Source organism: Salmo salar, chromosome 18 (genome assembly GCF_965601325.2).
Source record: "Salmo salar chromosome 18, fSalSal1, whole genome shotgun sequence".
In the NCBI taxonomy this organism is placed as follows: Eukaryota; Metazoa; Chordata; class Actinopteri; order Salmoniformes; family Salmonidae; genus Salmo; species Salmo salar.
The window spans coordinates 62,325,589-62,338,075 of record NC_138308.1 but is presented as its reverse complement, the minus strand read 5'-3'; positions in this window follow the sequence as shown (position 1 = coordinate 62,338,075).

The window sequence follows — 12,487 nt, the reverse complement described above, 5'->3', positions numbered from 1 at the left end:
TGGGCGAAAAACAGTAGGGGTTTTGGAAAGTGGTCGTTCTGAGAACAATAACACTGGCGCACGCGTGCATGGGACGACTCCATTTTCTACTTTCAGTGTTTGAACGGATACAACGTCTCCCGGTTGGAATATTATCGCTATTTTACGAGAAAAATCGCATAAAAATTGATTTTAAACAGCGTTTGACATGCTTCGAAGTAGGGTAATGGAATATTTTGACAATTTTTGTCACGATATGCGCTGGCGCGTCACCCTTCGGATAGTGTCTTGAACACAAGAACAAAACGCAGCTATTTGGATATAACTATGGATTATTTGGATCCAAAACAACATTGGGTGTTGAAGTAGAAGTCCTGGGAGTGCATTCTGACGAAGAACAGCAAAGGTAATCCAATTTTTCTTATAGTAAATCTGAGTTTGGTGAGTGCCAAACTTGTTGGGTGTCAAAATAGCTAGCCATGATGGCCGGGCTATCTACTCAGAATATTGCAAAATGTGCTTTCACCGAAAAGTTATTTTAAAATCGGACACCGCGATTGCATAAAAGAGTTCTGTATCTATAATTCTTAAAATAATTGTTATGTTTTTTGTGAACGTTTATCGTGAGTAATTTAGTAAATTCACTGGAAGTTTTCGGTGGGTATGCTAGTTCTGAATGTCACATGCTAATGTGAAAAGCTGGTTTTTGATATGAATATGAACCTGATTGAACAAAACATGCATGTATTGTATAACATAATGTCCTAGGAGTGTCATCTGATGAAGATCATCAAAGGTTAGTGCTGCATTTAGCTGTGGTTTTGGTTTTTGTGACATATATGCTAGCTTGAAAAATGGGTGTGTGATTATTTCTGGCTGGGTACTCTCCTGACATAATCTAATGTTTTGCTTTCGTTGTAAAGCCTTTTTGAAATCGGACAATGTGGTTAGATAAAGGAGAGTCTTGTCTTTAAAATGGTGTAAAATAGTCATATGTTTGAAAAATGAAGTTTTTGCATTTTTGAGGTATTTGTATTTCGCGCCACGCTATACCATTGGATATTGGTGAGGCGTTCCGCTAGCGGAACATCTAGATGTAGGAGGTTTTAACATTGCTAAAGCAAGTGAAATAGATAATAAACAACAGTTAAATGATCAATCAAAAACGTTTCAAAGGAAAAGACATTTCAAATGTGCAAATAGTTAAAGTACAAAAGGGAAAATAAATAAAAATAAATATGGGTTGTATTTACAATGGTGTTTGTTCTTCACTGGTTGACCTTTTCTTGTGGCAACAGGTCACACATCTTGCTGCTGTGATGTCACACTGTGGTATTTCACCCAGTAGATATGGGAGTTTATCAAAACGAATTGGCAGTAATCAGCAGTAATCAGCAGTCATCAGCAGTCATCAGCAGTAATCAGCAGTAATCAGCAGTCACGACCATCATGGGACTTTTATTAATTGTGTTATTCTGCGTTGTTAAAGCATTCAACCCACATAATCGAAAACCGTGATACATTTTTTTCACAATCGAACCAAAACACCCCCCCCTCTCTCACTCCCCCCCCTCTCAATCCCCCTCTCTCTCACCCCCCTCCCTATTTCTCTCCCCCCTCTCATCTCTCCACAGTGTTTGGGGTATAGACATGTTTCCATAACTGAGGCCAGATGGCCCTACTCTGTTCAACGTGTTCGCTCTCTTCCCCCCCCCCTCTCTCCCCCCCCCCTCCAGTGTTTGGGGTATAGACATGTTTCCATAGCTGAGGCCCAACGTGTTCGTTAATTATTACCATCCAGTAACCCAGTTGTATTATTACACCACCGCCATGTTAGTTATAAGTGTGTGTGTGTGTGTGTGTGTGTGTGTGTGTGTGTGTGTGTGTGTGTGTGTGTGTGTGTGTGTGTGTGTGTGTGTGTGTGTGTGTGTGTGCGTGTGTGTGTGTGTGTGTGTGTGCGTGCGTGTATATGTCTGTGTGTGCGTGCGTGTATATGTGTGTGTGTGTATATGTGTGTGTGTGCGTGCGTGTGTGTGGTTCTGTCCTGCTGAGTCACAGATTAATCTCTCCAATCACCTTTCCATCTGCTGGTTCCACTGTGAGCGGTAATGAGTTCTACATATGTTGACGCTTGTGCCAAAACATTCAAACAGTTCGGACACATTTACTCATTCCAAGGTTTTTCTTTATTTTTATTATTTTCTACATTGTAGAATATTAGTGAAGACATCAACACTTTTTTGATTACTACATGATTCAAAATGTGTTATTTCATTGTTTTGATGTCTTCATTATTATTCTACAATGTAGAAAATAGGAAAAATAAAGAAAAACCCTAGAATGAGTATGTACAAACTTTTGACTGGTGCTGTACATTTACAGTATTGCTGTCAAAGGCAGCTAGAGGAAGCACTGTTTAGTCTGTCCTCATATAGCGGTATCATCATGATGACTTGACCAGGGAGTTCTAGTGTTCTAGTTCTAGTGTTGTAGTTCTAGTGTTCTATTTCTGCAGTTGTAGTTCTACTGTTGTAGTTCTACAGTTGTAGTTCTACTGTTGTAGCTCTAGTGTTCTAGGTCCACTGTTCTAGTTCCACTGTTATAGATCTACTGTTCTAGATCTACTGTTCTAATAATTATAATATTTTAGTTCAATAGTTGTAGTTCTAGTGTTGTAGTTCTAGTGTTGTAGTTCTAGTGTTCTAGTGTTGTTGTTCTAGTGTTGTAGTTCTACTGTTGTAGTTCTACAGTTCCAGACTACTGTTCTATATTTACTGTTCTAATTGTAGTTCTAGTGTTGCAGTTCTAGTGTTGTAGTTCTACTGTTGTAGTTCTACAGTTGAAGTTCTACAGTTCCAGATCTACTGTTCTATATTTACTGTTCTAATTGTAGTTCTAGTGTTGCAGTTTTAGTGTTGCAGTTCTAGTGTTGTAGTTCTACTGTTGTAGTTCTACAGTTCAAGTTCTACTGTTCTAGTTCTACTGTTCTAATACTTATACTAATTTAGTTCAATTGCTGTAGTTCTAGTGTTGTAGTCATTTCCGGTCAGAACTTCTAGACTTGTTTACGTGCTGCTGTGCGGTTTGTTGCTAACCTTACTTTGCTACCTGCCAACTTTACGTTTTTTACTTTTTAATTTAAAAAAATTCCCTCGCTCGACTTTATTCATTCAATTTTTTCACTTCGGACGCTTTATCTGGACGTGGTTCATCAGGACCTCCACCAGCCGAAGCTAAGTAGTAACATTAACATGATGCCTTCTAATGGCAGTCGCTGTACTCATAATATCTGGACCCTCTCTTTCTAAAATTAGCCGCCGCCATTGTTGCAACACCTATTACCAGTCTGTTCAACCTCTCTTTCGTATCGTCCGAGATTCCTAAAGATTGGAAAGCTGCCGCGGTCATCCCCCTCTACAAAGGGGGTGACACTAGACCCAAACTGTTAGAGACGTATATCCATCCTGCTCTGCATTTCTAAAGCCAAGTTAACAAACAGATCACTGACCATTTCGAATCCCACCGTACCTTCTCCGCTGTGCAATCCAGTTTCTGAGCTGGTCACGGGTGCACCTCAGCTACGCTCAAGGTACTAAACGATATCATAACCACCATCGATAAAAGACAGTACTGTGCAGCTGTCACGTCCTGGCCAGTAAAAGGGGTTATTTGTTATTGTAGTTTGGTCAGGGCGTGGCAGGGGGTGTTTGTTTTGTGTGTTTCTGGGTTTTTGATTTATGTTCTATATTTTCTATCTCTATGTTTATTCTAGTTTTCTATTTCTATGTTGCGTTTTTCAATGATCTCCAATTAGAGGCACCTGGTTGTCGTTGTTTCTAATTGGAGGCCATATTTAAGTGTGTTCGTTTTCACTTGTGTTTGTGGGCGGTTGTTTCCAGTATAGTCTGTGCACCTTATTGGACTGTTTTCGTCGTTTGTTTTGTTTAAGTGTTTTTTCCTTTAATAAATTTAGAAGATGAGCACTTTACCCGCTGCATTTCGGTCCACTCCTTACGACGCCCGTTTAAGAACCACCCACCAAAAGAGGACCAAGCAGCGGAAGAAGGAGCAGCAGGATAAATATTTGGAGTCGTTGACACGGGAGGAAATATTAGATGGAAAGGGACCCTGGAGGCAGGCTGGGGAGTACCGGCAACCGAAGGAGGAACTGGAGGCAGCAAAGGAAGAACGACGGCGGTATGAGGCATTATATCCACCATTTTTGGGGAGGTGAGGAGGCACCCCCCCCAAAAAAATTAGGGGGGCACACGGGGAGTTGGGCAGACTCAGGATGGAGACCTGAGCCAACTCCCCGTGCTTATTATGGGGAGCAAGCAAGAGCCTTGTTATGCGGAGATACGCACTGTGTCGCCCTTACGCGTACACAGTCCGGTGTGGTCGATACCAGCCCCCCGCAAGTGCCGTGCTAGAGTGGGCATCCAGCCAGGAAGGAGTATGCCTGCTCAGCACATCTGGCCACCAGTGTGTCTCCTAGACCCAGGCTACCCTGCGCCTGCTCTACGCACGGCAGCCATCATTACTCAGCACAGCCCAGTTCGCCCTTTGCCAGCACTCTGCCCGTGCCGGGCTACAGTAACAACTCAGCCAGGACGGGTTGTGCAGGCCGTGCGCTCCAGACCTCCAGTGCGTCTCCAAGACCCAGTGTATCCTGTTCCTGCTCCTCGCACTAGCCCTGTGGTGCGTGTTACTGTTCTGGCACCTCCAATGCTAGCCCCACGCATCAGGCCTCTAGTGCGCCTGTCCAGTCCAGTACGTCCTGTTCCTGCTCCTCGCACTAGCCCTGAGGTGCGTGTAAATAGTCTGGCGCCTCCTAAGCCAGCCCCACGCATCAGGCCTTCAGTGCGCAGTCCCAGTCCAGAGCAGCCGGCGACAGTTCCAGAGACGGCCCACAGTCCGGAGCCTGCAGAGACGGCCCACAGTCCGGAGCCTGCAGAGACGGCCCACAGTCCGGAGCCTGCAGAGACGGCCCACAGTCCGGAGCCTGCAGAGACGGCCCACAGTCCGAGATCTCCGGCGACGCACCTCAGCTTGAGGTCTCCCGCGACGCACCTCAGCCCAAGGTCTCCGGCGACGCACCTCAGCCCGAGGTCTCCGGCGACGCACCTCAGCCCGAGGTCTCCGTCGACGCACCTCAGCCCGAGCTCTCCGGCGACGCACCTCAGCCCGAGGTCTCCGGCGACACACCTCAGCCCAGAGCCTTCAGCAGTGGTCTACAGCCCTGAGCCTTCAGCGGGGGTGGGCAGGTTAGAATGGGGACTAAGCCCGGAGCCAGAGCCACCTCCATAGTTGAAGGATTGGGGGGGTGTGTCACCCTCCCTTCCCTCCCTTTAAATTTGGGGTTATTTTTTGTGGGGTTTTTTGTTTTGAGGTGCATTCGGGGTCTGCACCTTTGGGGGGGGTACTGTCACGTCCTGACCAGTAAAATGGGTTATTTGTTATTGTAGTTTGGTCAGGGCGTGGCAGGGGGTGTTTGTTTTGTGTTTCGGGTTTTTGATTTATGTTCTCAATTTTCTATTTCTATGTTTATTCTAGTTTTTCAATGACCTCCAATTAGAGGCAGCTGGTTGTCGTTGTCTCTAATTGGAGTCCATATTTAAGTGTGTTCGTTTTCACTTGTGTTTGTGGGTGGTTGTTTCCAGTATAGTCTGTGCACATTATTGGACTGTTTTCGTCATTTGTTTTGTTTAAGTGTTTTTTCCTTTAATAAATATAGAAGATGAGCACTTTACCCACTGCATTTTGGTTACAGCAGCTGTCTTCATCGACCTGGCCAAGGCTCTCGACTCTGTCAATCACCGCATTCTTATCGGCAGTCTCAACAGCCTTGGTTTCTCAAATGACTGCCTCGCCTGGTTCACCAACTACTTCTCAGACAGAGTTCAGTGTGTAAAATCGGAGGGCCTGTTGTCCGGACCTCTGACAGTCTCTATGGGGGTACCACAGGGTTCAATTCTCAGGCCGACTCTTTTCTCTGTATACATCAATGATGTTGCTCTTGCTGCTGGTGATTCTCTGATCCACCTCAATGCCATACAACTCTCCTTCCGTGGCCTCCAACTGCTCTTAAATGCAAATAAAACTAAATGCATGCTCTTCAACCGATCGCTGCCCACACCCGCCCGCCTGACTAGCATCACTACTCTGGACGGTTCTAACTTAGAATATGTGGACAACTACAAATACCTAGGTGTCTGGCTAGACTGTAAACTTTCCTTCCAGACTCATATTAAACATTTCCAATCCAAAATTAAATCTAGAATCGTCTTCCTATTTCACATCAAAGCCTCCTTCACTCACGCTTCCAAACATAGTCAGTTTTACGAGGGTATCCTATCGATCCTCGACTTCGGCGATGTCATTTACAAAATTGCCTCCAACACCCTACTCAGAAAACTGGATGCAGTCTATCACAGTGCCATCCGTTTCGTCACCAAAGCCCCATATATCACCCACCACTGCGACCTGTATGCTCTCGTCGGCTGGCCCTCGCTACATATTTGTCGCCAGACCCACTGGCTCCAGGTCATCTATAAGTCTTTGCTAGGTAAAGCTCCACCTTATCTCAGCTCACTGGTCACCATAACAACACCCACCCGTAGCACTCGCTCCAGCAGGTATATCTCACTGGTCATCCCCAAAGCCCCCCTTTGGCCGCCTTTCCTTCCAGTTATCTGCTGTCAATGACTGGAACGAATTCCAAAAATCGCTGAAGTTGTAGACTTATATCTCCCTCACTAACTTTAAGTATCAGCTATCTGAGCAGCTTACCGATCGCTGCTGCTGTACACAGCCCATCTGTAAATTGCCCATCCAACTACCTCACCTTATATTGTTTTTATTAACTTTTTTGCTCCTTTGCACACTAGTATTTCAACTTGCACATCATCATCTGCACATCTATCACTCCAGTGTTAATTTGCTAAATTGTAATTACTTCGCAACTATGGCCTAATTATTGCCTTACCTCCTTACGCCATTTGCACACACTGAATATAGACTTTTTCTATTGTGTTATTGACTGAACGTTTGTTTATTCCATGTGTAACTCTGTGTTGTTGTTTGTGTCGCACTGCTTTGCTTTATCTTGGCCAGGTCGTAGGTGTAAATGAGAACTTGTTCTCAACTGGCCTACCTGGTTAAATAAAGGTGAAATAAAACATTAATAAAAATATACAGGAGATTCGTCCTGCGCTGCAAGCCCAGCTTCAGACGCAATCGTAAGGCAAGGGTAATTTAAGTGTTGGCTTCTGGAAGGAAATGCTGTAGGAATGCTCAACCGGTGTCGCTCATTCAGCCGCCAGAAACTTTCAACCGGTTCTCCCCATTAAGCAGTGAGTGGGAGTCAAAGCCTTGTCTGGTCACTACTCCTCCCGTTACGGGGTCTGAGACGCCGAAGCCTCCCACCATTAGCTCTGACAAATTGAAAACCCTAGTCATTGGCGACTCCATTACCCGCAGTATTAGACTTAAAACGAATCATCCAGCGATCATACACTGTTTACCAGGGGGCAGGGCTACCGACGTTAAGTCTAATCTGAAGATGGTGCTGGCTAAAGCTAAAACTGGCGAGTGTAGAGAGTATAGGGATATTGCTATCCACGTCGGCACCAACGATGTTAGGATGAAACAGTCAGAGGTCACCAAGCGCAACATAGCTTCAGCGTGTAAAAAAGCTGATAATGTGTTGGCATCGAGTAATTGTCTCTGGCCCCCTCCCAGTTAGGGGGAGTGATGAGCTCTACAGCGGAGTCTCACAACTCAATCGCTGGTTGAAAACTGTTTTCTGCCCCTCCAAAAAGGTAGAATTTGTAGATAATTGGCCCTCTTTCTGGGACTCACCCACAAACAGGACCAAGCCTGGCCTGTTGAGGAGTGACGGACTCCATCCTAGCTGGAGGGGTGCTCTCATCTTATCTACGAACATAGACAGGGCTCTAACTCCCCTAGCTCCACAGGCCAGACAGCAGACTGTTAGCAAAACTAAACATGGTGGTGTTCGCCTTAGCAATCTCACTGGAATAAAGACCTCCTCCATTCCTGTCATTATTGAAAGAGAGTGTGATACCTCACATCTCAAAATAGGGCTACTTAATGTTAGATCCCTCACTTCCAAGGCAGTTATAGTCAATTAACTAATCACTGATCATAATCTTGATGTGATTGGCCTGACTGAAACATGGCTTAAGCCTGATAAATTTACTGTGTTAAATGAGTCCTAACCTCCTGGTTACACTAGTGACCATATCCCCCGCACATCCCGCAAAGGCAGAGGTGTTGCTAACATTTATGATTGCAAATGTCAATTTACAAAAAAAACGCAGTTTTCGTCTTTTGAGCTTCTAGTCATGAAATCTATTCAGCCTACTCAATCACTTTTATTAGCTACTGTTTACAGGCCTCCTGGGCCATATACAGCGTTCCTCACTGAGTTCTCTGAATTCCTATCGGACCTTGTAGTCATGGCAGATAATATTCTAATTTTTGGTGACTTTAATATTCACATGGAAAAGTCTACAGTCCCACTCCAAAAGGCTTTCGGAGCCATCATTGACTCAGTGGGTTTTGTCCAACATGTCTCCGGACCTACTCACTGCCAGTCATACTCTGGACTTAGTTTTGTCCTATGGAATAAATGTTGTGGATCTTAATGTTTTTCCTCATAATCCTGGACTATCGGACCACCATTTTGTTACATTTGCAATCGCAACAAATAATCTGCTCAGACCCCAACCAAGGATCATCAAAAGCTGTGCTATAAATTCTCAGACAACCCAAAGATTCCTAGATGCCCTTTCAGAATCCCTCCAACTACCCAAGGACGTCAGAGTACAAAAATCAGTTAACCACCTAACTGAGGAAATCAATTTAACCTTGCATAATACCTTATATGCAGTCACAACCCTAAAAACAAAAAACATTTGTCATAAGACACTAGCTCCATGGTATACAGAAAATACCCGAGCCCTGAAGCAAACTTCCAGAAAATTAGAACGGAAATGGCGCCACACCAAACTGGAAGTCATCCGACTAGCTTGGAAAGACAGTACCGTGCAATATCGAAGAGCCCTCACTGCTGCTCGATCATCCTATTTTTCCAACTTAATTGAAGAAAATAAGAACAATCCAACATTTATTTTTGATACTGTCGCAAAGCTAACTAAAAAGCAGCATTCCCCAAGAGTGGATGGCTTTCACTTCAGCAGTGATAAATTCATGTGCTTCTTTTGAGGAAAAGATCATGATCATTAGAAAGCAAATTACGGACTCCTCTTTAATAAATCTGCGTATTCCTCCAAAGCTTAGTTGTCCTGAGTCTGCACAACTCTGCCAGGACCTAGGATCAACGGAGACACTCAAGGTTTTTAGTACTATATCTCTTGACACATTGATGAAAATAATCATGGCCTCTAAACCTTCAAGTTGCGTACTGGACCCAATTCCAACTAAACTACTGAAAGAGCTGCTTCCTGGGCTTGGCCCTCCAATGTTGAACATAATAAACGGCTCCCTATCCACCGGATGTGTACCAAACTCACTAAAAGTGGCAGTAATAAAGCCTCTCTTAACCCAGAAAATATGAAAAAACTATTGGCCTAAATGGAATCTCCCATTCCTCTCAAAATGTTTTGAAAAAGCTGTTGCACAGCAACTCACTGCCTTCCTGAAGATAAACAATGTATACGAAACGCTTCAGTCTGGTTTTAGACCCCATCATATCACTGAGACTGCACTTGTGAAGGTGGTAAATGACCTTTAAATGGCGTCAGACCGAGGCTCTGCATCTGTCCTCGTGCTCCTAGACCTCATGCTGCTTTTGATACCAATCGATCACCACATTCTTTTGGAGAGATTGGAAACCCAAACTGGTCTACACGGACAAGTTCTGGCATGGTTTAGATCTTATCTGTCGATGGTTTGTCCTCTGACAAATCAACTGTAAATTTCGGTGTTCCTCAAGGCTCCGTTTTAGGACCACTATTGTTTTCACTATATATTTAACCTCTTGGTGATGCCATTCGGGAACATGTTAACTTTCACTGCTATGCGGATGACACACAGCTGTACATTTCGATGAAACATGGTGAAGCCCCAAAATTGCCCTCCCTAGAAGCCTGTGTTTCAGACATAAGGAAGTGGATGGTGGCAAATGTTCTACTTTTAAACTCAGACAAAACAGAGATGCTTGTTCTAGGTCCCAAGAAAAAAAGAGATCTTCTGTTGAATCTGACAATTAATCTTGATGGTTGTACAGTCATCTCAAATAAAACTGTGAAGGACCTCGGCATTACTCTGGACACTGATCTCTCTTTTGAAGAACATATCAAGACTGTTTCAAGGACAGCTTTTTTCCATCTACGTAACATTGCAAAAATCTGAACCTTTCTGTCCAAAAATGATGCAGAAAAATGGATCCATGCTTTTTCCACTTCTAGGTTAGACTACTGCAATGCTCTACGTTCCGGCTACCCAGATAAAGCACTAAATAAACTTCAGTTAGTGCTAAATACGGCTGCTAGAATCCTGACTAGAACCAAAAAATGTGATCATATTACTCCAGTGCTAGCCTCTCTACACTGGCTTCCGGTTAAGGCAAGGGCTGATTTCAAGGTTTTACTGCTAACCTACAAAGCATTACATGGGCTTGCTCCTACCTATCTTTCTGATTTGGTACTGCTGTACATACCTACACAAACGCTACGGTCACAAGACGCAGGCCTCCTTATTGTCCCTAGAATTTCTAAGCAAACAGCTGGAGGCAGGGCTTTATCCTATAGAGCTCCATTATAATGGAATGGTCTGCCTACCCATGTGAGAGATGCAGACTCGATCTCAACCTTTAAGCCTTTACTGAAGACACATCTCTTCAGTAGGTCCTATGATTGAGTGTAGTCTGGCCCAGGAGTGTGAAGGTGAACGGAAAGGCACGGGAGCAACGAACCGCCCTTGCTGTCTCTGCCTGGCCGATTCCCCTCTCTCCACTGGGATTCTCTGCCTCTAACCCTATTACAGGGGCTGAGTCACTGGCTTATTGATGTTCTTCCATGCTGTCCCTAGGAGGGGTGCATCACTTGAGTGGGTTGAGTCACAGACGTGATCTTCCTGTCCGGTTTTGCACCCCCTCGGGCTCGTGCGGTGGAGGAGATCTTTGTGGGCTATACTCGGCCTTGTCTCAGGGTAGTAAGTTGGTGGTCTGTTGATATCCCTCTAGTGGTGTGGGGGCTGTACTCAGCCTTGTCTCTGGGTAGTAAGTTGGTGGTCTGTTGATATCCCTCTAGTGGTGTGGGGGCTGTACTCACTCAGCCTTGTAGCAGGGTAGTAGGTTGGTGGTCTGTTGATATCCCTCTAGTGGTGTGGGGGATGTGCTTTGGCATAGTGTGTGGGTTTATATCCTGCCTGGTTGGCCCTGTCCAGGGGTATTGTCGGACGGGGTCACAGTGTCCCCCGATCCCCCCTTCTCAGCCTCCAGTATCTATGCTGCAATAGTCCATGTGCTGGGGGACTAGGGTCAGTCTGTTATATCTGGTGTGATTCTCCTGTCTTATCTGGTGTCGTGTGAATTTAAGTATGCTCCCTCTAATTCTCTCTCTTTCCCTCTACAGTGCCTTCGGAAAGTATTCAGACCCCTTGACTTTTTCCACATTTTGTTACTTTACAGCCTTATTGTAAAATGTATTAAATTGTATTTTTTTCCCTCATCAAGCTACACACAATACCCCATATTGACAAAGCAAAAACAGGTTTTTAGAAAAGTTTGCAAAAAACCCCGAAATATTACATTTACATAAGAATTCAGACCCTTTACTTAGTACTTTGTTAAAGCACCTTTGGCAGTGATTACAGCCTCGAGTCTTCTTGGGTATGACGCTACAAGCTTGGCACACCTGTATTTGGGGAGTTTCTCCCATTCCTCTCTGCAGATCCTCTCAAGTTCTGGCACGTTGGATGAGGTCCTGAGTGCTTTGGAGCAGGTTTCATCAACGATCTCTCTGTACTTTGATCCGTTCATCTTTCATTTGATCCCAACTAGTCTCCAAGTCCCTACCACTGAAAAACATCCCCACAGCATGATGTTGCCACCACCATGCTTCACCATAGGGATGGTGCCAGGTTTCCTCCGCTTCGCATTCAGGCCAAAGAGTTCAATCTTTGGCCTGAGAATCTTGCTTCTCATGGTCTGAAATTCTTCAGGTGGCTTTTGGCAAACTCCAAGCGGGCTGTCATGTGCCTTTTACTGAGGAGTGGCTTCCGTCTGACCACTCTACCATGAAGGCCTAATTGGTGGAGTGTTGCAGAGATGGTTGTCCTTCTTGAAGGTTCTCCCATCTCCACTGAGGAACTCTGTCAGAGTGACCATCGGGTTCTTGGTCACCTCCCTGACCAAGGCCCTTTCCCGACTGCTCAGTTTGGCCAGGCGGCCGGCTCTAGGAAGAGTCTTGGTGGTTCCAAACTTATTCCATTAAGAATGATGGAGGCCACTGTGTTCTTG